A 22,221-nucleotide genomic window follows, 5' to 3' on the forward strand; every position below is an offset into this window, starting at 1 on the left:
GGCGTCGGACTGTTTTGTTCTTGAGCTGTAGATGATGGACAAATACCGAAATGCATCATGGGTACCGTAGTTTGTTCAGTCTGTGTGAAGGTCCGCCAATAGGAGAGCACGTTGCTTACGCCTCCTTCCAGCGGTGGCCAATGGGAAGAGGGGATTTAGCAGCGCGCGTGTTTGATCGGGCGGAAGCTCTGTGTGGATCGCCCTTCTTCCTTCTGCTCTTCGACTGACCTGAGGCGCGTTTATCCTCAGCTGCTTTAACGGCTAAGTATAAGGCGATTCTCTAGATGGCCAGTGTTTCTGTCTTTTGTAATAAATTACTGTGTTAATCCAATCTCAAGGTATGTTGAACTATATTTAAAGTTCACCGCTGCTTCCCTTAACCAAGAGATCTGTCCTCTCTTTCTGTGCGGGTGAAAGACAAAAGGACAAAATGGCGCCACGAACACGATTTTTAACGGAAGGGAAGTTTGGACGAATTGGTCCGGTGAGTGAAAAACGATTTTTTTCTGAACGTAATACCGAGCCGCCCGGGTTAAATTGAAAGGTGCGCAGTTTCCTGTTTTACCGAATAACTGTACATTGGACACGATAAATTGGCTCTGTGGTACGTGAAGTTGAACGCCGTTTGATATTGCTAAATTTTATAGAATTAACGGTAAATATGTTAAAGTTCAAAAACTTGAGAGTGGATTATACAGTTTTTTATATCCCAGGTGCCTGGGGCACGCTGAAGGAGAAAGTACTTAAAAGTGTTTTTTCGAAGCCTGGGGCTTGAGGTCAGGGACCTTAGGATCTATAAGTCCGAAACAAATAACCGGTTCGGGGAACCTTAAACAGAGATTTTAAAGTCTCGTGAAATAATTTCAGTTCCTTGAACTATAAATAAGGACCTGAAGGTCGCTGTAGTCAAAGTTTAAAAAGAAACTATAAGGGTTAAAGGCCCGCAAAGTTTGGAGTTTTACCACTTGCAAACTTTGCCCCGCGTCCGGGACGCGTTAGACTAGAAAAGCGCTATTTAAGGGAAACTGCAGTCATTTTTGTAATATTTTATAAGCATGAAGAGATTGTGTGAGTGGTTTGTATGTATTGTGCGTTTGCATCAGGCTCATGTTCTGGTAAAATACACAATTGTGTGGGTGATGCTGTGAGTTGATATAGTTGTGTTGTTGTTTTATCATAAGTGGAAAAAGTAGTTTTCAATCCGAGAATAACACTGTGAATGACTGTGTGAATGAAAAGTGTCCGAATTGAAACACTAGATGACTGATAAACCTTACGGTGCGGTTATTCTAGTGGAGTAAAGACAGCCTTTTATTGGAGATCTTTAGGCAGTTTGAAGTGAGACATTTCTCAGCTTTGAAACTGAAAAAGTGGCATTTTAAAGTATAAAATAAGAAAGAAAAAAAAATGGATGCTGTGTGCTTTGTTATATCCATGTGCTTGAGTAGGAGAAAAAGGGATAAAGACACAGGATAAGGGGAGAAGTAAAGCAGAAACCCCCTCTTCATGTAGAAAGTGGTTTAAGTAAAAGGACGAGAAATAGAAAGTGGTTTAAGTAAAAGAACGAGAAATAGAAATGTGATTTATATTGAAGGAGAAGAGGAAGTGTGTTTTGAAGGAAAAGTATGTTATTTTGTTGGCTATTATGGAAAGAAAGGAACAAGAAAGGTAGAAAAAGTTAGCCCAGCAAATGAGAGTAAAGAGTGTTGGTATTGTGGAGAGATGGGATAGTTAGTATGAGAATGAAGGAAAAAAGTGAAGAATTTGAAATGAATTTGAGGGACATTTTAGCGGCATGTGATGAATTTGAATGCCTCTAACTGTCTCTCTGTCTCCAAGAACCAGGGCTTGTCCATAGACAACCCCCGCAGCAACATTGGTACAGTTGTTATTGTAATGAGCTCTTTGTTCTCTGCAGACCGGCAGACTTGAGCTGCAAGAGCAGGAAGTCGATTCCTAAACAAGTAATAGCAAGACACCCTGCTATTAACCTCAGATGGACTTAAAACATCGCTGTCCACTTAACAAGTACACTTGTATTAAATTTTGTGCACAATTTTGTCAGACACATAGGTACGTTGAAACACTAGTAAGGATTCAGTATGACTTACACATAGTCATATATATACATTCACATACAGTGCTCATTGAGGTGACCCCCCTTCAACTTATTTTAATTACCAACCCTGTGTCTCACCAACATTAACTGGGACACAAGTAGTTATTAAACATCATGTCAGTGTTATTGTGGTTTTTCTGAATTGTGTTTCATAACCTGAAGGATTGTTTTGTAGTACTATTGCATAGCAGAGATAGATAGTACCGACAAGGCCTAATTGTTTACCAGGTGTCCAGATGATACCACATGAATGAATTAATATATGAACTTTCTTATCTGTAGACTGAACATGTGTGCCCTCAGAATCATTTGTCGACAATGCTTCTGAGGCCACAGGGGGAATGTTGGGATTACACAGGATCACAGAAGGATTGTTAATTTGGATTGTTAATTTGGATTGTTAATTTGGATTGTTAATTTTAGTAGAAAAAATCTCCATTTGTCATGAGACGCAGCCATGGCATGAAAAAAGACTCAGGAATGTAATTGTCTATCGCACCTAGTAGGGGGTTGGAGGAGCTCCGCAGGATCTCCTTCCCCCTTCCTCTTTCTCTGTTTACAACGTGTAATTAAGACTGCTTCAGCTAGCAGACTTTTCACACCTCTGGATGCACTCGTGTCACAGGGGGTCCTGGGAGCCTCGCTCAGAGGAGGTGAGTTACAGCAGTTCAACTCACCCAGCGTTAACAACTAATACTTTTAACCAACTAACAACTTTTAAACCAGCGACCTCCACTCCTCAACTCAGCTGACCCTACCATGAGGGTCAGACCTTCCACATCCAGAGACCAGCGATCCAGAGTCTGCTTTCCAGGGAACCGACCGGTTCTTCCAAGACGGGACCAAGAAAAGACATCTTACATAACTTCTTTGTGTTTTCCTCAAACAAGCAGGAAAACCGTCATAGCTTGGAGCCACCAGGTCTTCAGTCTGGAGGGGACCAACTCGGAGCTGTAAAGGACAGCTCCTGAAACACCAACTTCATCTTCTTCTCCTCAGCCTGCAGAACCAGCAGCCACAGTTAGCAGGAGCTGCTAACTAAAGGAGAAGACACCAGTTTCCCTCCAGCAAGACGACAACTGAACTGCTTTAAAGCAGTGGTAACAATTGGGGTTTAATTGAGATTAGTTAAACTTGATGATTATGCATAGAACTGTTTAACTTTCATGAAAATGTGTTAATTCTGTTACAGTGATCGCATTCTTTTGATAATGATATTAGGAGCAGATAATAATGTGTAAACCAACGTTGACTCTGCCACAGACACAGGGTCTGCATGCTTATCTGTTTTACTAACTGGTTAATTCACAATCTTACACATATATCAAAGACAACATCACACTGCGACTGAACACCAGCTGATGACTTATGACGTTTTACAAGATAAATCGCATTCACATAAACTTATTCTAGAAATGGTCCTTTAGCAAAGACACATAGGAAGCAGATGCTACGGCTAAGCTTCTATTGTTCCATTGTCATCAACACATGGTGGAGACCAAGGACAGTTCTCCTGCTCTCTGAGAACTGCCATTTGAAATGTAGTATTTTGTGATCCACCATCTTGTTTTGTACTTCCATGACACAACTCACACAAATGCTCCTTTCAATTCTCTTGTCTCCACACACACACACACACACACACACACCCACCCACACACACACACACACACATGGTGTATGCAATCCCTTTGAAATAGAGATAACTCCTCAAGAGACGCCCCGCTAACCACATCAAAATGGGGTAATAAAAGCTGGGTGAGATTGTAAACAACACCAGCTATCTGCAAGTGAATGGTGAAGTTTCCTGCTCACAGCAGGTGAGGAAAGACACTCGAGTCTTCCCCCATCTCTGGAGAATTTTTTGTAATGTTTACAGGAATCCAAGGTGATGGAGTCCATTCTGAGTGACGGAGAAGACATCACACGCCGTGAAGTTCGGAGGACATCGAGCGTGGTGCCATCTTCATTACTGCACCAAGGCAGATTCATCCGACAGAGAGATCATCGTTCCTGACAACGACTAGGAATCCAACGACCAGGAGGGGCCAAATGACAACGAGGGAGCATCCTACGCAGAATCGACACCAGGAGGAAATCATCGCGACGACACAGACGACGAAAGATCCCCAGGGGTGCACTGCGGCAACCCCTGACGATTAAAGAGAAAACATTGTTAGGTTCAAGCCGGTCAGAAGATCGCAAAACATTGTACAACACGAAAGATCCGAGGAGCAGCACTGATATAGAAAGACAGAAAGAATTAATCAAGAATTCATCTTCACAGAAGAACAGAGGATGAAGTGGCTGAAAAAAAACTGTTTGAAGGTTCTGGTCAAAGCCAGAGGTCCTGTATATGTGAATCATGGAAATGTTTATGTAGATTGATACTTACATTACTAATTGTCTTATCATCCTGGTTTTTGTACATGTCACTGCCCATCCCGCAGGTGAAGGTATTAGTTCTTTAACGAATGTAAATCAAGTAAACACACTTGCATCAGCCACACGCTAAAATCACCAACTTCAAATAATGAATCAATAGAAATTAAGGTAGATCTAACTAACAACCATACTACTTTTCCCCCTGTTTTCCCTAAAGGTAATTTTGGAGTGTGTTGGGATTTCCTTCTATGGGAATTGAGAGATAAGGGAGATGTAGCTTTCCCAATAAAATTGTGTGATTACCTCTGACAGAATAAAATAGGAGCTAAAGCTTGGATGTCTCCAGCTACAAAACGTGTAGGAATTAGGACCATTAATCAAGTTAAAGAAGTAAATGATTATTTCAAAATAACAACAGGAATTTTAGGTGATGTAAATAATTGGTTGCTAATGGCAGAGCAAGCTTCTAAAATCTCCCAGGACACAATTAAAGGTTCATGTTTGTGTATGCATGCTTGACCTCTACTTAAGGTAGTGCCGGCTCCAGTAAACTCAAATTGTATAGTCAACTTAATGAATCAAACTATACCTAGTAACACCTGTAAGAAACTTTTCTCATAACTACAATATCTAAACTTAAAAACCCTATTTCATAGCACAGTGGCTAAACAAAACTTCACCTGTATTAAAGTAAATGCTGACAAAGTTGAACACAAATTAGGAACTCTTGATTCAACTTGGTGTGAAAAAAACACTTCAAGTTCCCATTGATTTCACGCTATTAACTAGGTCAGATATATGGTGGTGGTGTGGATCAAATAAAATTTATGATGGACTCCCAAGACAGGCTAGAGGTTTATATGCATTTGTAATTTTAATAATTCCAGTAAAAGTCCTGCCTTTAAACATAGATCAAATTTCTACTCTAATACAACGCACTGAGGTGCACCAAAAAGTCATTTTAAACGTCGCAAAAGAGATTGGAGAAGACAATTAGATCCAACTTATATAGATGCGATAGGAGTGCCTGATGAATACAAATTAGTTGATCAAATAGCAGCAAGTTTTGAAAACCTACCAAATATCTCAGCGTTTTCCCAGCCACACCTAATAAAAATAGACAGGATTAATTATATTCATTAAAATGTTCAACGTTTAGGCAATTGGACAGTAATGGGTTTTGCAGCCGTCCACAAACAGCTTCAAGAAACCTCAACTATGGCTTATCCGACCCGCATAGCCGTTGATATGCTCCTGGCTGAAGAAGGAGTATGTGCTATGTTTGGTGATAAGTGCATTTTCATCCCTAATAACACAGCAGCAGATGGCACCTTAACTAGGACTCTAGAAGGTTTGCGTACACTCAATATAAAAAAATTATTATTCATCATCATAATTTAGGAGTTGATACATTCATGTGGGACGGTTTGGCTGACATGTTTGGTAATTACAAAGCTTTGGTAATGTCTGTGTTGATTTCTATTTGTTGTTGCATTCCATGTAATAGAGAGCTTCTTACTCGTTTGATTAACACTGCCATCTCCCCTGACAAACGGGATGTAGTAAATATGGCATTGTTAACTTCCACAGGTGAACCAGGTCATTTTGATCCAGAAGATGAAACTAATCTGTTCTCTTTTAATGTTTATTTGTGATGTGATAGAATCACATCAAGAGAGCTATTGTTAGAGTTATGACGTTTTCTTTGACCTCCGAACTGTGACGCTTCCTGCATGGACTTATTCAAACTGTTAAAATGGCGTCGGACTGTTTTGTTCTTGAGCTGTAGATGATGGACAAATACCGAAATGCATCATGGGTAGCGTAGTTTGTTCAGTCTGTGTGAAGGTCCGCCAATAGGAGAGCACGTTGCTTACGCCTCCTTCCAGCGGTGGCCAATGGGAAGAGGGGATTTAGCAGCGCGCGTGTTTGATCGGGCGGAAGCTCTGTGTGGATCGCCCTTCTTCCTTCTGCTCTTCGACTGACCTGAGGCGCGTTTATCCTCAGCTGCTTTAACGGCTAAGTATAAGGCGATTCTCTAGATGGCCAGTGTTTCTGTCTTTTGTAATAAATTACTGTGTTAATCCAATCTCAAGGTATGTTGAACTATATTTAAAGTTCACCGCTGCTTCCCTTAACCAAGAGATCTGTCCTCTCTTTCTGTGCGGGTGAAAGACAAAAGGACATAATTTTTGCTGTTGTTTTTTCATCAGAGTGCACTAATTAAGCCCCTGACACATCTTATCAATCTCTCGATTAGAACTTGTACATTCCCAGATATGTGGAAAAAAGCGGTTATTGTCCCAATATTCAAATCAGGAGCCCAGGACTGCGCGTCTAATTACAGGCCCACATCTATTTTACCGATCATGTCAAAAATGATTGAAAAAACTGTAGCCACACAGCTGACTGACCACCTGGAGGCCCACCACCTTCTACACCCGCAGCAGTTTGGCTTTCGGGCAGGTTACTCCACCGAAATAGCTAACTGCTGCTTTATCGAAAATCTGAAAATATCCATGGACAAGGGAGAAGTGGTGGGGGCAGTCTTTTTAGATTTGAAAAGGGCCTTTGAAACTGTAAACCACAATCTGCTCCTGTCTAAAATGTCCTCTTTTAACATCTCACCAGAAGCAATACAGTGGTTCACATCCTACCTCCATAACAGGTCACAATGTGTTAAAATAGTCAATAACAAATCCGCACTTTTAAACACACAAATGGGCATTCCACAGGGCTCCATAATAGGACTTTTGGCTTTTCAGTCTCTGCGGACGATGCCGTTTTCTATGCGTCCGCAAAGACATCAGAGCAGGCGGCAGACATTTTATCTGCATGTATGGCTGAGGTGAGCCAGTGGCTCAGTCAAAATCACCTGGTCTGAAATCTCAGCAAAACAGTGTCCATGTGCTGTTCCGTTCAAAAAATTACTCGATTTGTTCATTTTGTAATATGATTTGAAAATTTGGAAACAGTAACAACATTCAATTATCGAGGGTTGGTTCTAGACCCACAACTAAAATTTGATAAACATATACAAAAAATATCCAAAACTATTCATCGTAATCTCAACTGCTTCAAACTAATAAGACACTACATTCCAAATCAAGCGGCCCTGCTGTACATGCATGGATGATCTTCTCCCACATTTCGTACTGCATGACAGCATGGGCCCAGGCAGCTCCCTCATTGGTTCATTATACAATCAAGCAATAAAAATGATGGACAAAAAAACAACCCGTTATCACCATTGCAATATACCCAACAATTATCATTTACTAAATTTGGAAAACTTCATAAAACTATACTCTTTAAAGCTAACATTCAAATGCATCCATAACCTGGCACCAGAGCCACTAAGTTCATTCATACAGAGACAAAACAGCAATAGTCACCAGAAGCCCCTCCCACAATCACTGTGTCCTCCCCCACAGGAGGACCACTTGGTCAGTCTGCTTTCTCCATAAAGACGGCCAAACTGTGGAACCCACTGCCCACTGACCTCAAAAGTATACCAGAGTTTAAGGAGTTCACATCAAAGCTAAAGTTGTGGCTTAAAACAAACCAAAGATGTACCCACCTCTGAGTCTGTAAATAATGTGTAGTGTGTGTGCGTGTGTGCGTAGAGACCACTGTTGTAAATATGTGTTTTAGGGTTGTGTATTTTATTCATTCTGTATAATTTGTATGTACTACAGGGAAAAGCTCAACCAGGGACAGGAGTTGAAAATTAGCATTAGCTACACACTCTGTATGTGTCGCATCAGCTGCATCTTTCATGTGTGACTACATTGTTCCTGTCAAATAAAAAAATAAAAATAAAACATCCCTAAAAGAACTAAGAGAAAGCCTGAAGAAATAAATAGGTCTTTAGTTGACCCTTGAAGGAATCAACAGATTTAAGAGAACGCAGAGAGAGCGGGAGATCGTTCCAAAGCTTGGGAGCAACGGCCTGGAAGGACCTGTCTCCTCTGGTCTGGAACAGAGTACGTGGAACCATCAGGAGGTTCTGATCCACAGACCTCAGAGCCCTGGCTGGGGCGTAAGGCTGGATCAGGTCTCTGATATAAGAAGGAGCCTGACCGTGCAAAGCTCTGAAGGTTAAAACCAGAATTTTGAAATGGATCCTGTAGGACACCGGCAGCCTCTGTCATTTACAGCCTTACCATTCCCTCTCTGTTGGAACAAAACTGTGTTAACAACACCGTTTTGTTCAACAACTTCCAGGAAGAATGGTTTGCAGTAGTCCGGGGTTTCCAATGATGCACTTTGGCCAATCGCTGTTTTTGTTTTTATGAAAGCTAATTCAGCTTCCATCGTCCAAGTTAGTGGTGCTTTTAAGTCTTTGTAGCCATGAGTTGTCTAAGTGGGTCAGTGAGAGTCACAAAGTCTGGAACATGTGATCAATGAAAATTGAAAAGTCCAAGTAGTGACATCATTTCCTGTACTGTCTGGGGATTAGCAACTTACAATTTTTTTTATTTGGACACTTAAGAGTAATGCGCCGTGTGCAAAATCTGAAGCGGCACCCTCCTAAGTGTCCAAATAAAATAAATCACATAAAGAACCTTAGTCTTATTTGAAATTGTAAAATACGTCACTTTTTTTTTTTTTAGACATACACTGCCATAGAACATCAACTACTGGATGAACTACAGGGGGCTGTAGTTTTTAATTTTAACCATGTGTTATATGAAATTGCACTGTCCCCTTTTAAATAAAGAAATAGAAAAATAGAAATGAAGGTGAAGAAGTCTGCTGTCTTACCTGTTCTGCATTAAGTCACTGATGGAAAGGAACATCTCCAAAGGGCTGACATACCTGAAATAAAATCAGAATATATAATTATAATACATGGCGACTGGACACATGTAGAATCTGTTGCTGTCTCCTACTGTTGTTGTCAAAGAAAGCTCTGAAGCCATTGGGTCAGACAATATGAGGACATGACGACTGGACACATGAAGAATCTGTTCCTGTCTCCTACTGTTGTTGTCAAAGAAAGCTCTGAAGCCATTGGGTCAGACAATATGAGGACATGACGACTGGACACATGTAGAATCTGTTCCTGTCTCCTACTGTTGTTGTCAAAGAAAGCTCTGGTTTTCTGGGAAGTAGATCCAGATAGGCGAGAGTGGGCTTCAAACATGCAAACTGACCATTGAACCTTCTGACCAGAAACCTCAGTATAATCTCCTGAAAGTCCATGTTTTTTGATCATTTGCTTAGATTTTATGTTTGAAGTGGTAAAAAAAGGTAAAGCTAGTTTCTATCTATGAAGTTATTCACACAGAAATAATGGTAATGATGATATTGTGAACATTTAACACAAACCTATTATTTGAATACACCGAAAGTTATTATTGACACACGACCCAACTGACAAACCTGTTTCAATCAAAATAGACACAGTCCATGTATATTTACCTGTTGTGAGTATGATGAGGTCTCCCTCACTTCTTGGTCTGCAGATGGTTGAATGAGGATCTGGTCGCTCCATGTCTTAACTATTTAGGCTCTATAATACATGTTATTTGACAGGACACTGTTGTTTTGTTTCAATGTATTGGTGGAAAAATCTATCAAATGAGCACATGGACACATTACGTCCAACTCTATATGAAGTGTTTACATTGCAGTATCTGCCACCCAGGAATATGACGACATTGACCAAACAGCTGTAGAGTGTGTGTTCCAGACAATGTGAGAACACATGGACTGGACTCATGTAGAATCTATGATTCCAGTCGTCATGTCCTCGTATTGTCTGACCAAACGACTGTAGAGTGTGTGTGTGAGACAGTACAGTTATTGGGTCAGACAATATGAGGACATGACAACTGGACACATGTAAAATCTATGTACACGACTTTTAATGTCTCCAGTTGTTGTCAAAGAAAGTTGTAACGTCTTACCTGAGCTCGCCATGGCCACTGAGAATCTCCATAGTTGTATGTTATTTCCCTTTCTGCTTGGATGTCTTCAACAGCAAATAGGCACAGATGAGGTTTACCCTGAACTCTCAACTTTTTCATTTTGCAGCTTAGGGACTTGTCGTCATCATTAACCAGTCGGCCCAGTGAGCCATCTTCACGGGAGGCATCAATGCTAAAATGGAACAAGGACACATCAACATTTTCTTCACTAGAACTAGAATGTTGCAAAGAACCTTTCATACATTTTTACTCACCACCATATGCTGCTGTTCCATTCAAAATCAAATATGAACGAGACGAGAGGCAACAAAAGTACAAGAAGAAGAAAAATGTGTTCTAATTGTGAAATTAACTCCCTACGGTACTCGGCCACAAAGGATCCCTTTTCAATTGGTGCACAGGCAAATACTAATGAGTTATATTTTGCGCTTTAGGACGTGGTGTGACATGTAAAACAATCCAAATCTGCTAAACTAAGCAGCTGATCAGCTATTGACAAAACATGTGTGCAACAAACATATGACTTTACGAGTGACAAAATTCTGATAATGTTAACAGATTTCATTATCAAATAGTTGTGCCCGGCAATCAGGATGTCTCTCACTACACTGCAAAAAAAAGTCTGTAGAATAAACTGTGAATTTCTGTAAAATCATGACATTAAAAAACTGTAAATACAAAAACAATGAAGCCGTGTGTAATTTACATTAATATGTTGTAAAACTCTGAACCAAATACAACTGTTAATTTGACAGTACAAATATGTTGAAAAGATCATATTTTTTTGGAGAATTTACAAATTACTGTAGTTTAAACACAGATAAAATGTAATACAAAAAAAAATGTGATGCAGCTAAAATTACATCATAGCAGTGTTAGAATAACATTTTTAGTCAGTGGCTCTATGGTACATTTTGATTATGCCAAAAGAAACCATATTATATTTTACTAATTTGTTACAGATAAGAATATTTCTATAGGCCTACAGTAAAACCACATAGGTGTAACCAATCTCCGCGATTGGCAGCTCTCTAATCCTGACTTAAGTATAGATAAATGCTTAAATACATGCATATACAAATAAATAAATACATGAATAAATGTATAAAAAAAGAATAAATAAATGCATACACAAATGAATAAATAAATAAAAGTATATATAAAAGAAAAATATTTCATTTATTATCATTATTATTTCATTATTTCATTTATTTATTTCTGTATTTCTCTGTCTATTATGTAAATGAGGTACTAGGTCCTAACCTCAGTCAACAGGATGATTGGTTACAGGAGCTTGTCCAATTACATTCCCGCAAAACAAACGGCTGTGTTTGAATTTCAAACCAACTGTGCTCATTCGTCGTCCACTCGCTGAGCAGTAGAAAGTTTGTTTCTGACGTAGCTGTTACCGTGACGTTACCGTGATGACCACCACAGCTAAGGCGAAGGCTGCGGACTGCGCGCCCAGTCTGTGAAAGCATCTGTCTTACAGGTAAGCTGATTCTTACTTCAAATGCATGATGTGTGCGATAAGAAAAAAGAGATTCTTCTGTCTGTGAGAGAACTTGTCAGTCGTAGTAATAACGTCAAGTTATGGGGTTTACTGAACTCTTGCAGTTCGCTTTTTTCCTTTCAATTGTTGCCATGTGGGAGCTGGAATTTGGCGTGTAGAACTAACGTTAGCGATAGGCAAGCTAACATTAGCTTACTATGGTAATGTTACTAGTATGATGTGTTGTGAAGCGGTGGTTTTACATGTAATTACTTGGACACAGCTAACTACTTTACATTGAATTTGCGCTCATTTCATGCTGTTGTAAAGCGGTGGTTTTACATGTAATTACTTGGTCACAGCTAACTACTTAACATTGAATTTGCGCTCATTTCATGCTGTTGTAAAGTGGTGGTTTTTGTCCTTTTGTCTTTCACCCGCACAGAAAGAGAGGACAGATCTCTTGGTTAAGGGAAGCCGCGGCGAACTTTAAATATAGTTCAACATACCTTGAGATTGGATTAACACAGTAATTTATTACAAAAGACAGAAACACTGGCCATCTAGAGAATCGCCTTATACTTAGCCGTTAAAGCAGCTGAGGATAAACGCGCCTCAGGTCAGTCGAAGAGCAGAAGGAAGAAGAGAGATCCACACAGAGCTTCCGCCCGATCAAACACGCGCGCTGCTAAATCCCCTCTTCCCATTGGCCACCGCTGGAAGGAGGCGTAAGCAACGTGCTCTCCTATTGGCGGACCTTCACACAGACAGAACAAACTACGGTACCCATGATGCAATTCGGTATTTGTCCATCATCTACAGCTCAATAACAAAACAGTCCGCCGCCATTTTAACAGTTTGAATAAGTCCATGCAGGAAGCGTCACAGTTCGGAGGTCAAAGAAAACGTCATAACTCTAACAATAGCTCTCTTGATGTGATTCTATCACATCACAAATAAACATTAAAAGAGAACAGATTAGTTTCATCTTCTGGATCAAAATGACCTGGTTCACCTGTGGAAGTTAACAATGCCATATTTACTACATCCCGTTTGTCAGGGGAGATGGCAGTGTTAATCAAACGAGTAAGAAGCTCTCTATTACATGGAATGCAACAACAAATAGAAATCAACACAGACATTACCAAACATGTCAGCCAAACCGTCCCACATGAATGTATCAACTCCTGAATGATGATGAATAATAATTTTTTTATATTGAGTGTACGCAAACCTTCTAGAGTCCTAGTTAAGGTGCCATCTGCTGTTGTGTTATTAGGGATGAAAATGCAACACTTATCACCAAACATAGCACATACTCCTCCTTCAGCCAGGAGCATATCAACGGCTATGCGGGTCGGATAAGCCATAGTTGAGGTTTCTTGAAGCTGTTCGTGGACGGCTGCAAAACCCATTTCTGTCCAATTGCCTAAACGTTGAACATTATAATGAATATAATTAATCCTATCTACATTTTTATTAGGTGTGGCTGGGAAAACGCTGAGATATTTGGTAGGTTTTCAAAACTTGCTGCTATTTGATCAACTAATTTGTATTCATCAGGCACTCCTATCGCATCTATATAAGTTGGATCTAATTGTCTTCTCCAATCTCTTTTGCAACGTTTAAAATGACTTTTTGGTGCACCTCAGTGCGTTGTATTAGAGTAGAAATTTGATCTATGTTTAAAAGCAGGACTTTTACTGGAATTATTAAAATTACAAATGCATATAAACCTCTAGCCTGTCTTGGGAGTCCATCATAAATTTTATTTGATCCACACCACCACCATATATCTGACCTAGTTAATAGCGTAAAATCAATGGGAACTTGAAGTGTTTTTTCACACCAAGTTGAATCAAGAGTTCCTAATTTGTGTTCAACTTTGTCAGCATTTACTTTAATACAGGTGAAGTTTTGTTTAGCCACTGTGCTATGAAATAGGGTTTTTAAGTTTAGATATTGTAGTTATGAGAAAAGTTTCTTACAGGTGTTACTAGGTATAGTTTGATTCATTAAGTTGACTATACAATTTGAGTTTACTGCAGTCGGCACTACCTTAAGTAGAGGTCAAGCATGCATACACAAACATAAACCTTTAATTGTGTTCTGGGAGATTTTAGAAGCCTGCTCTGCCATTAGCAACTAATTATTTACATCACCTAAAATTCCTGTTGTTATTTTGAAATAATCATTTACTTCTTTAACTTGAGTAATGGTCCTAATTCCTACATTTTTTGTTGCTGGAGACATCCAAGCTTTAGCTCCTATTTTATTTTGGCAGAGGTAATCACACAATTTTATTGGGAAAGCTACATCTCCCTTATCTCTCAATTCCCATAGAAGGAAATCCCAACACACTCCAAAATTACCTTTAGGGAAAACAGGGGGAAAAGTAGTATGGTTGTTAGTTAGATCTACCTTAATTTCTATTGATTCACTATTTGAAGTTGGTGATTTTAGCATGTGGCTGATGCAAGTGTGTTTACTTGATTTACATTCGTTAAAGAACTAATACCTTCACCTGCGGGATGGGCAGTGACATGTACAAAAACCAGGATAAGACAATTAGCAATGTAAGTATCAATCTACATAAACATTTCCATGATTCACACATACAGGACCTCTGGCTTTGACCAGAACCTTCAAACAGTTTTTTTCAGCCACTTCATCCTCTGTTCTTCTGTGAAGATGAATTCTTGATTAATTCTTTCTGTCTTTCTATATCAGTGCTGCTCCTCGGATCCTTCGTGTTGTACAATGTTTTGCGATCTTCTGACCGGCTTGAACCTAACAATGTTTTCTCTTTAATCGTCAGGGGTTGCTGCAGTGCACCCCTGGGGATCTTTCGTCGTCGGTGTCGTCGCGATGATCTCCTCCTGGTGTCGATTCTGCGTAGGATGCTCCCTCGTTGTCATTTGGCCCCTCCTGGTCGTTGAATTCCTAGTCGTTGTCAGGAACGATGATCTCTCTGTCGGATGAATCTGCCTTGGTGCAGTAATGAAGATGGCACCACGCTCGATGTCCTCCGACCCTCACGGCGTGTGATGTCTTCTCCGTCACTCAGAATGGACTCCATCACCTTGGATTCCTGTAAACATTACAAAAAATTCTCCAGAGATGGGGGAAGACTCGAGTGTCTTTCCTCACCTGCTGTGAGCAGGAAGTGTCACCATTCACTTGCTCTCTCTTTTGTCTTGTAAATAGCTGGTGTTGTTTACAATCCCACCCAGCTTTTATTACCCCATTTTGATGTGGTTAGCGGGGCGTCTCTTGAGGAGTTATCTCTATTTCAAAGGGATTGCATACACCATGTGTGTGTGTGTGTGTGTGTGTGTGTGTGTGTGTGTGTGTGTGTGTGTGTGTGTGTGTGTGTGTGTGTGTGTGTGTGTGTGTGTGTGTGTGTGTGTGTGTGTGTGTGTGTGTGTGTGTGTGTGTGTGTGTGTGTGGAGACAAGAGAATTGAAAGGAGCATTTGTGTGAGTTGTGTCATGGAAGTACAAAACAAGATGGTGGATCACAAAATACTACATTTCAAATGGCAGTTCTCAGAGAGCAGGAGAACTGTCCTTGGTCTCCACCATGTGTTGATAACAATGGAACAATAGAAGCTTAGCCGTAGCATCTGCTTCCTATGTGTCTTTGCTAAAGGACCATTTCTAGAATAAGTTTATGTGAATGCGATTTATCTTGTAAAACGTCATAAGTCATCAGCTAGTGTTCAGTCGCAGTGTGATGTTGTCTTTGATATATGTGTAGGATTGTGAATTAACCAGTTAGTAAAACAGATAAGCATGCAGACCCTGTGTCTGTGGCAGAGTCAACGTTGGTTTACACATTATTATCTGCTCCTAATATCATTATCAAAAGAATGCGATCACTGTAACAGAATTAACACATTTTCATGAAAGTTAAACAGTTCTATGCATAATCATCAAGTTTAACTAATCTCAATTAAACCCCAATTGTTACCACTGCCTTAAAGCAGTTCAGTTGTCGTCTTGCTGGAGGGAAACTGGTGTCTTCTCCTTTAGTTAGCAGCTCCTGCTAACTGTGGCTGCTGGTTCTGCAGGCTGAGGAGAAGAAGATGAAGTTGGTGTTTCAGGAGCTGTCCTTTACAGCTCCGAGTTGGTCCCCTCCAGACTGAAGACCTGGTGGCTCAAAGCTGCGACGGTTTTCCTGCTTGTTTGAGGAAAACACAAAGAAGTTATGTGAGATGTCTTTTCTTGGTCCCGTCTTGGAAGAACCGGTCGGTTCCCTGGAAAGCAGACTCTGGATCGCTGGTCTCTGGATGTGGGAGGTCTGACCCTCATGGTAGGGTCAGCTGAGTTGAGGAGTGGAGGTCGCTGGTTTAAAAGTTGTTAGTTGGTTAAAAGTATTAGTTGTTAACGCTGGGTGAGTTGAACTGCTGTAACTCACCTCCTCTGAGCGAGGCTCCCAGGACCCCCTGTGACACGAGTGCATCCAGAGGTGTGAAAAGTCTGCTAGCTGAAACAGTCTTAATTACCCGTTGTAAACAGAGAAAGAGGAAGGGGGAAGGAGATCCTGCAGAGCTCCTCCAACCCCCTACTAGGTGCGATAGACAATTACATTCCTTAGTCTTTTTTCATGCCATGGCTGCGTCTCATGACAAATGGAGATTTTTTCTACTAAAATTAACAATCCAAATTAACAATCCAAATTAACAATCCTTCTGTGATCCTGTGTAATCCCAACATTCCCCCTGTGGCCTCAGAAGCATTGTCGACAAATGATTCTGAGGGCACACATGTTCAGTCTACAGATAAGAAAGTTCATATATTAATTCATTCTTGTGGTATCATCTGGACACCTGGTAAACAATTAGGCCTTGTCGGTACTATCTATCTCTGCTATGCAATAGTACTACAAAACAATCCTTCAGGTTATGAAACACAATTCAGAAAAACCACAATAACACTGACATGATGTTAAATAACTACTTGTGTCCCAGTTAATGTTGGTGAGACACAGGGTTGGTAATTAAAATAAGTTGAAGGGGGGTCACCTCAATGAGCACTGTATGTGAATGTATATATATGACTATGTGTAAGTCATACTGAATCCTTACTAGTGTTTCAACGTACCTATGTGTCTGACAAAATTGTGCACAAAATTTAATACAAGTGTACTTGTTAAGTGGACAGCGATGTTTTAAGTCCATCTGAGGTTAATAGCAGGGTGTCTTGCTATTACTTGTTTAGGAATCGACTTCCTGCTCTTGCAGCTCAAGTCTGCCGGTCTGCAGAGAACAAAGAGCTCATTACAATAACAACTGTACCAATGTTGCTGTGGGGGTTGTCTGTGGACAAGCCCTGGTTCTTGGAGACAGAGAGACAGTTAGAGGCATTCAAATTCATCACATGCCGCTAAAATGTCCCTCAAATTCATTTCAAATTCTTCACTTTTTTCCTTCATTCTCATACTAACTATTCCATCTCTCCACAATACCAATACTCTTTACTCTCATTTGCTGGGCTAACTTTTTCTACCTGCCTTTGTCCTTTTGTCTTTCACCCGCACAGAAAGAGAGGACAGATCTCTTGGTTAAGGGAAGCAGCGGTGAACTTTAAATATAGTTCAACAAACCTTGAGATTGGATTAACACAGTAATTTATTATAAAAGACAGAAATACTGGCCTAACAAAGATTAGTCTTATACTTAGCCGATAAACGCGAAGGAAAACAGCCAAGGATGAAACAGGTGAGCACAGTACGAGGAGGAAAAAGACAGAGAGAGTGAAGCAGCCGGAGCTTCCCTATATAAAACACGCGCTGCTGTAAATCCCCTCTTCCCATTGGCCACCGCTGGAAGGAGGCGTAAGCAACGTGCTCTCCTATTGGCGGACCTTCACACAGACAGAACAAACTACGGTACCCATGATGCATTTCGGTATTTGTCCATCATCTACAGCTCGATAACAAAACAGTCCGCCGCCATTTTAACAGTTTGAATAAGTCCATGCGGGAAGCGTCACAGTTCGGAGGTCAAAGAAAACGTCATAACTCTAACAATAGCTCTCTTGATGTGATTCTATCACATCACAAATAAACATTAAAAGAGAACAGATTAGTTTCATCTTCTGGATCAAAATGACCTGGTTCACCTGTGGAAGTTAACAATGCCATATTTACTACATCCCGTTTGTCAGGGGAGATGGCAGTGTTAATCAAACGAGTAAGAAGCTCTCTATTACATGGAATGCAACAACAAATAGAAATCAACACAGACATTACCAAAGCTTTGTAATTACCAAACATGTCAGCCAAACCGTCCCACATGTATGTATCAACTCCTAAATGATGAATAATAATTTTTTTATATTGAGTGTACGCAAACCTTCTAGAGTCCTAGTTAAGGTGCCATTTGCTGTTGTGTTATTAGGGATGAAAATGCAACACTTATCACCAAACATAGCACATACTCCTCCTTCAGCCAGGAGCATATCAACGGCTATGCGGGTCGGATAAGCCATGGTTGAGGTTTCTTGAAGCTGTTCGTGGACAGCTGCAAAACCCATTTCTGTCCAATTGCCTAAACGTTGAACATTATAATGAATATAATTAATCCTATCTACATTTTTATTAGGTGTGGCTTGGAAAACGCTGAGATATTTGGTAGGTTTTCAAAACTTGCTGCTATTTGATCAACTAATTTGTATTCATCAGGCACTCCTATCGCATCTATATAAGTTGGATCTAATTGTCTTCTCCAATCTCTTTTGCGACGTTTAAAATGACTTTTTGGTGCACCTCAGTGCGTTGTATTAGAGTAGAAATTTGATCTATGTTTAAAGGCAGGACTTTTACTGGAATTATTAAAGTTACAAATGCACATAAACCTCTAGCCTGTCTTGGGAGTCCATCATAAATTTTATTTGATCCACACCACCACCATACATCTGACCTAGTTAATAGCGTGAAATCAATGGGAACTTGAAGTGTTTTTTCTCACACCAAGTTGAATCAAGAGTTCCTAATTTGTGTTCAACTTTATCAGCATTTACTTTAATACAGGTGAAGTTTTGTTTAGCCACTGTGCTATGAAATAGGGTTTTTAAGTTTAGATATTGTAGTTATGGGAAAAGTTTCTTACAGATGTTACTAGGTATAGTTTGATTCATTAAGTTGACTATACAATTTGAGTTTACTGCAGTCGGCACTACCTTAAGTAGAGGTCGAGAATGCATACACAAACATGAACCTTTAATTGTGTCCTGGGAGATTTTAGAAGCTTGCTCTGCCATTAGCAACCAATTATTTACATCACCTAAAATTCCTGTTGTTATTTTGAAATAATCATCTACTTCTTTAACGGTCCTAATTCCTACACGTTTTGCTGCTGGAGAGATCCAAGCTTTAGCTCCTATTTTATTTTGGCAGAGGTAATCACACAATTTTATTGGGAAAGCTACATCTCCCTTATCTCTCAATTCCCATAGAAGTAAATCCCAACACACTCCAAAATTACCTTTAGGGAAAACAGGGGGAAAAGTAGTATGGTTGTTAGTTAGATCTACCTTAATTTCTATTGATTCATTATTTGAAGTTGGTGATTTTAGCGTGTAGCTGATGTAAGTGTGTTTACTTGGTTTACATTCGTTAAAGAACTAATACCTTCACCTGCGGGATGGCAGTGACATGTACAAAAACCAGGATGATAAGACAATTAGTAATGTAAGTATCAATCTACATAAACATTTCCATGATTCACACATACTGGACCTCTGGCTTTGACCAGAACCTTCAAACAGTTTTTTTCCAGCCACTTCATCCTCTGTTCTTCTGTGAAGATGAATTCTTGATTAATTCTTTCTGTTTTTCTATATCAGTGCTGCTCCTCGGATCCTTCGTGTTGTACAATGTTTTGCGATCTTCTGACCGGCTTGAACCTAACAATGTTTTCTCTTTAATCGTCAGGGGTTGCCGCAGTGCACCCCTGGGGATCTTTCGTCGTCGGTGTCGTCGCGATGATCTCCTCCTGGTGTCGATTCTGTGTAGGATGCTCCCTCGTTGTCATTTGGCCCCTCCTGGTCGTTGGATTCCTAGTCGTTGTCAGGAACGATGATCTCTCTGTCGGATGAATCTGCCTTGGTGCAGTAATGAAGATGGCACCACGCTCGATGTCCTCCGACCCTCACGGCGTGTGATGTCTTCTCCGTCACTCAGAATGGACTCCATCACCTTGGATTCCTGTAAACATTACAAAAAATTCTCCAGAGATGGGGGAAGACTCAAGTGTCCTTCCTCACCTGCTGTGAGCAGGAAGTGTCACCATTTACAGGCATTCTCCTTTTATCTTGTAAATAGCTGGTGTTGTTTACAATCCCACCCAGCTTTTATTACCCCTTTTTTGATGTGGTTAGCGGGCCGTCTGCTGAGGAGTTATCTCTATTTCAAAGGGATTGCATACACCGTGTGTGTGTGTGTGTGTGTGTGTGTGTGTGTGTGTGTGTGTGTGTGTGGAGACAAGAGAATTGAAAGGAGCATTTGTGTGAGTTGTGTCACGGAAGTACAAAACAAGATGGTGGATCACAAAATACTACATTTCAAATGGCGGTTCTCAGAGAGCAGGAGAACTGTCCTTGGTCTCCACCATGTGTTGATGACAATGGAACAATAGAAGCTTAGCCGTAGCATCTGCTTCCTATGTGTCTTTGCTCAAGGACCATTTCTAGAATAAGTTTATGTGAATGTGATTTATCTTGTAAAACGTCATAAGTCATCAGCTGGTGTTCAGTCGCAGTGTGATGTTGTCTTTGATATATGTGTAAGATTGTGAATTAACCAGTTAGAAAAACAGATAAGCATGGAGACCCTGTGTCTGTGGCAGAGTCAACGTTGGTTTACACATTATTATCTGCTCCTAATATCATTATCAAAAGAATGCGATCACTGTAACAGAATTAACACATTTTCATGAAAGTTAAACAGTTCTATGCATAATCATCAAGTTTAACTAATCTCAATTAAACCCCAATTGTTACCACTGCCTTAAAGCAGTTCAGTTGTCGTCTTGCTGGAGGGAAACTGGTGTCTTCTCCTTTAGTTAGCAGCTCCTGCTAACTGTGGCTGCTGGTTCTGCAGGCTGAGGAGAAGAAAATGAAGTTGGTGTTTCAGGAGCTGTCCTTTACAGCTCCGAGTTGGTCCCCTCCAGACTGAAGACCTGGTGGCTCCAAGCTATGACGGTTTTCCTGCTTGTTTGAGGAAAACACAAAGAAGTTATGTGAGATGTCTTTTCTTGGTCCCGTCTTGGAAGAACCGGTCGGTTCCCTGGAAAGCAGACTCTGGATCGCTGGTCTCTGGATGTGGAAGGTCTGACCCTCATGGTAGGGTCAGCAAAGTTGAGGAGTGGAGGTCGCTGGTTTAAAAGTTGTTAGTTGGTTAAAAGTATTAGTTGTTAACGCTGGGTGAGTTGAACTGCTGTAACTCACCTCCTCTGAGCGAGGCTCCCAGGACCCCCTGTGACACGAGTGCATCCAGAGGTGTGAAAAGTCTGCTAGCTGAAGCAGTCTTAATTACACGTTGTAAACAGAGAAAAGAGGAAGGGGGAAAGAGGTCCTGCAGGGCTCCTCCAACCCCCTACTAGGTGCGATAGACAATTACATTCCTTAGTCTTTTTTCATGTCATGGCTGCGTCTCATGACAAATGGAGATTTTTTTCTACTAAAATTAACAATCCAAATTAACAATCCAAATTAACAATCCTTCTGTGATCCTGTGTAATCCCAACATTCCCCCTGTGGCCTCAGAAGCATTGTCGACAAATGATTCTGAGGGCACACATGTTCAGTCTACAGATAAGAAAGTTCATATATTAATTCATTCTTGTGGTATCATCTGGACACCTGGTAAACAATTAGGCCTTGTCGGTACAATCTATCTCTGCTATACAATAGTACTACAAAACAATCCTTCAGGTTATAAAACAATTCAGAAAAACCACAATAATACTGACATGATGTTTAATAACTACTTGTGTCCCAGTTAATGTTGGTGAGACACAGGGTTGGTAATTAAAATAGGTTGAGGTGAGAAAGAGAAGGGGGGTCACCTCAATGAGCACTGTATGTGAATGTATATATATGACTATGTGTAAGTCATACTGAATCCTTACTAGTGTTTCAACGTACCTATGTGTCTGACAAAATTGTGCACAAAATTTAATACAAGTGTACTTGTTAAGTGGACAGCGATGTTTTAAGTCCATCTGAGGTTAATAGCAGGGTGTCTTGCTATTACTTGTTTAGGAATCGACTTCCTGCTCTTGCA

This window comes from Blennius ocellaris (assembly GCF_963422515.1).
Source record: "Blennius ocellaris genome assembly, chromosome: 16".
Taxonomy (NCBI): Eukaryota; Metazoa; Chordata; class Actinopteri; order Blenniiformes; family Blenniidae; genus Blennius; species Blennius ocellaris.